Source organism: Rutidosis leptorrhynchoides, chromosome 5, assembly GCF_046630445.1.
Source record: "Rutidosis leptorrhynchoides isolate AG116_Rl617_1_P2 chromosome 5, CSIRO_AGI_Rlap_v1, whole genome shotgun sequence".
Taxonomy (NCBI): Eukaryota; Viridiplantae; Streptophyta; class Magnoliopsida; order Asterales; family Asteraceae; genus Rutidosis; species Rutidosis leptorrhynchoides.
In genome coordinates, this window is record NC_092337.1 from 321433839 (window position 1) to 321438835 (window position 4997).

Below are 4997 nucleotides of genomic sequence, written 5' to 3' on the forward strand. Positions count from 1 at the left end.
AAAAGAAGTAGCTTAGTTTCATACAAAATTTAAAGTTGCAGTAGACTATTGAAATAATTGGGTAATGGAACTAGACAATTTGAGAGCCTCACGTGTCTAAAGGTGCAAAACTTAACTTAATCTTCTAGTATTATATTATACTATATACTAAACTAGATTTATGAGCCCGTGCAATGCACGGGTACTCATAAGCAGAAAAAATGAAATTAAAAATTGAATATGAATTAACGATACTTCAACGCGCTGTGTCACAAGTACTGTTATTGTTGAATTGCTAAAGTATAAAGAATACACATAACAAAACTTGAAAAGTATTTGTTCATACATTTATTCATTACAAAACTACTGTAAAATTTAAGGATTCTTGTAAACATGAAAAAGATAAAAAGCACGCTCTTTAAAGTGGTAAGTAAATAAACATTTTGTGTCAGGCTTTAGTCGACTTTCATTTCGAAAATGGCTAAATCTATAAGACACACTTAGGTTTGGTTTTTTCTTCGACTTCTCCTCTTTCAACCTCCATTTGTATTTGCGTTTTGCCAAATTGAAGCATGAAACTCTTTTACGACTACGTAGGCTCGGAGGTAACATCAGGTTGTTTGAAAGATACTAAAGAAAGGGTTTGGAATCGTTACAATGTATTTGGACAGGTAAGCTGCATATTTTGATGTTAATTTCTCCGAAGTTATTATAGCTACACCAAGCATCCATCTTCGCTAAAAGTGTTGTTACCTAAAAAGAAAATACGAGTGTAAGTGATGTTTCATTGACTAATAAAACTTTAATAATACCATAGCATGTTTAAAGCATTTGCGCCTCATAAAAGTTTACTACTACATATTGATACATACACACTAATAATTTTATACGCCTTCCCAAATCACTTTCTATTTTTATCACCGTCAACAGGCATCATGTTATCCTTTTGACTCATAAAAGTCAATCAATCTCCACACTTGTAAATTGAATTAAACACAAATAAACTTAACTAAACACTAAAATATAAAAAATGCTCAAATTTAAACGAACATTAATGGATACCTAATTCCATCAACATGAATGAATTCGTGTTCCACTCATTCAATAGTTGCACGAAAAAAAAAAAAAAAAAAAAACATTTATCAAATGAACTTAAACTTAACCAAATCTTGAACATCGTACATTAGAAAATAAGCTTACCCAAAATTTGATTACACACCATTATCATACATGATCATTAGCCATTTTGACATGATAAAATCAAACATACAATTTTATACATTATTTATAACAAAATAGCTCCACAAAGTGGCATACAAGTATTGTCCACACTTGACCCTGAAGAGTCACACGTGTATAGATAACATGTTGGGATATTTTATACCAAGGCATGGTCAAAAGTTGACTCATTTTCAGATTGGCTTTAGTGTTATCAAACATAAAAAAACTAAAAAAATGCAGAATATCAACATTAGATTTATTATAATGGTTAACTCATTTAGTGAAGTAAACATACACATACATATATCTGGAACTACATAGTTGATCATTCACCTACAATAAATGCAAAAGGGGCTGAGCAACAGTTTCTGCACATTAAGGCACATTTCAACAAAAATTTGCATTTATATTTAAAAAGTCGGATCGGGTCAAAGTGTCCATATGGATAGCAAATAAAATGTGATTTATTCTACAATCAAAACAAATTCAATGTTTTTATAAAATATTTGATGCATACCTTCTTGGTTAGGTAATCCCATGTAACTTGAGCAACACAGTATTACGATCATTCAAAATCCGCCACGTTTACTAATACATCGTCAGGCATTTCGATTTCTGCATTCTAAAATCATAAAAACAACATGAAGATCAACCAACCAAAAGTTTCAACCATAAACATTATATTACCATTTAAACCCGCCCAATTTGTCCCCACTGATTTCAGGTCAATCACCCACATATCCCTACTCAAATCTAGTGGTTCAATATGCACTTTCATCCATTTAAATCTCCTAATCTCCAATAATTCCAACAATCAATCAAAAAGTATAAGAAATCGACTACCCGGATTCAACAATGATATAGCAACAGTAGTAATATCGATCGTACACCTAATTCCAATAACCTTAACATTGTCAAATGGTTCAAGTGCGAAATCCTTCAAAACCCATATAATCTTAACATTCAAAGAAATAGATAAAAAGTGAGATATTCATGTGAATATAGACACAAAAAACTAAAACCGATATGAACTTGAATATTTCCTCAAAATAATCATCAAAATCAGAACACGAAAAATAGTGAAGTCACCTAAAAATAATTAAATGTAAACGAAATTACCTGATAACGAAGAATGATAAAAGAAGAGAGGAATGGTGATTTTAAATTGCTTAGACACCTACTGAAGACACACAAGACCAATGTCATGCAACCATCAAAAGTGAGATCAGATAGATAAAAAAGTGTTTTCACTTACTAACTGACCCGTCCAATAGAACTCACTACAAGTAAGACATTGACTTAAAAAGTAACAAATATAACAGAAAGAATCTGAAAATGAAAGAAAGAGAAACATACGGTACGGAATTATCTTTACACAACAAATTTAAACTTCCGAGACAAAATCTGTGATCATCGGCATCATCCAAAGTTGAATGACAAAGACATTCAACGAAAACAAAAAGATTCATAAGTAACCAAAATAAGATGATTGTAAAGATGTAAAAAAATTAAGTAAACAAATTTTCAGAAACAGGCCTGAAATTGAGGAAAAAAGTTGAATGTAATAGGCTATAATACGTTATTAAGTGAAATCAATCCTGAATGTAATTTACTGGAGCAAAAAACGATGGTGAACATGTACTTACCTTGAACAACGGTAACCACAAAGCAATTGAAACATAATCCCGATTGAGAAATCTGATAATTGATGCTTACAATTTAAAAACATAAGGTTCAGATTAAGAAATAAAATATTTTACTAAAAAATCAGACAATTAACAAAACCTGTTGTCAAATCGTATTGCTATACAACTTTCAGTCAGCCCTTTATCGTTGCGTATTAGTGAAGATTGAAGGGAAATTGTGGCATGTGCATCAGTTAGTCGACTAATTATAAAAGTCGAAAACTCAAGATAAACAATGATTCGACACTATCTTTCTTTCATAAACAATGAAAACAACTTTGTCACTAACCATTGTGTAAAACCAACATTACCTGCAATAAAAAAAAGTATAAAACTACAATATGTTAACCTGTTGATTTGAAAGAAATGATAGAATTACCGAAATCACAACTCCATGAAATCAGATCAAATAAATTTGTATAATGCAAAGTATAAACATATATCTGTGCAAATTATAAACATATATAATATAATTCTGCGTAGAAATTAGATTAAGACTTTACAATTGTGATATTACCTTGTATGACATGATGATGACGGCTAGGGTTCTCGGACGTAGGACTGTGAAGATGATGTTGTAGGTAGAATAAAAATTGCCTTAAGAGATCATATCGTTTTTCTTTAATCGCATAGTGATTTTTTGAAAATATAAAACCCTAATTTGAGGATTTTTGGGCATCGGCTCTAGTTTAGAGATTAGGTTTTTTGTTCACTAACTTGTTAAGCATCAATGGGTGTGTCGACGATGAATACTGGATTGGATGAATAACCTTGTGATTTTCTCAGTAGATTGAGATGTCGTCGACGATGGATACCAGATTGGATACCGGTTACGATGGTAACGTTGTGAATCGCCGATTGAATTTTTGGTTTATCAATCGCACCGGATTGATTCAATTGTTGAATGATTGCATTTTTGGTTTATAAATCGCATCCGGGTGAATTTTTGGTTTATATTAACCCTAATTTTGAAGGTAACTGCCAGCCTCAAATCCGTGTTTGTGAAGGACACGTGTCAGTAGGTGGTAATTAGGGATTTATTTAATTATTTAATTTAATTTAAAATCCTGAAAAAATTAGAAATGCTGAGGAGTAATCAGGAAGCGCCATGTGGATATATCTTACCGGATTAGTAATATAGAAGATATGGACAAAACTCACCAATCATATCACGCCACTTATCCCGCAAACACTGTAGCTACTGCAGCAGCGACTGTAGCTACAGTAGCGAAATCACTGTAGCATTTTTTTTTTTTTTGGTTTTTCCCTTACCACAATGGAGTATAAAAATATAAATTCATAGATAAACTAAGTTGCTCTGAATTTTTTTTTTTTTCGCTTAACACAATGGAGTATAAAATATAAATCTTTTGGGTTTTCCCTTACCACAATGGAGTATAAAATATAAATCCATAGATAAACGCAGTTGCTCTGAATTTTTTTTTTTCTTACCACAATGGAGTATAAAATATAAATCCATAGATAAACACAGTTGCTCTGTATTTTGCAACTATAAATATACATATTATGTATATCGATATACAAACAAAAATTTGAGTCGAAAAACTAAATATATATATATATATATATATATATATATATATATATATATATATATATATATATATATATATATATATATATATATATATATATATATATATATATATATATATATATATAAAATATGGACAAAACCCACCAATCATACCACGCCACCTATCCCGCAAACACTGTAGCTACTGTAGCAGCTACTGTAGCTACAGTAGCGAAATCCCTATAGTTTTTTTTTTTTTTTTTTTGGTTTTTCCCTTACCACAATGGAGTATAAAAATATAAATTCTTAGATAAACAAAGTTGCTCTGAATTTTTTTTTTTTCGCTTACCACAATGGAGTATAAAATATAAATCTTTTGGGTTTTCCCTTACCACAATGGAGTATAAAATATAAATCCATAGATAAACGCAGTTGCTCTGAATTTTTTTTTCTTACCACAATGGAGTATAAAATATAAACCCATAGATAAACACAGTTGCTCTGTATTTTGCAACTATAAATATACATATTATGTATATCGATTTACAAACAAAAATTTGAGTCGAAAAACTATA

General features: G+C 30.5%; 1 long non-coding RNA gene across 5 annotated transcripts; it reads right to left on the reverse strand.

The window, feature by feature from the left end:
- Positions 1-373: 373 nt before the first annotated feature.
- LOC139847245 (uncharacterized) lies at positions 374-3791 on the reverse strand. Of its 5 annotated transcripts, none has more exons than XR_011759382.1 (5): positions 3403-3791; positions 2986-3196; positions 2847-2898; positions 1718-2604; positions 374-732 (listed from the first exon to the last, which is right to left on the reverse strand). It is a non-coding gene; the product is annotated as an uncharacterized lncRNA (long non-coding RNA). The 5 variants fall into 5 exon arrangements; XR_011759383.1 differs by having other exon boundaries at positions 2847-2911; XR_011759380.1 differs by having other exon boundaries at positions 1718-2898.
- Positions 3792-4997: the final 1206 nt, after the last annotated feature.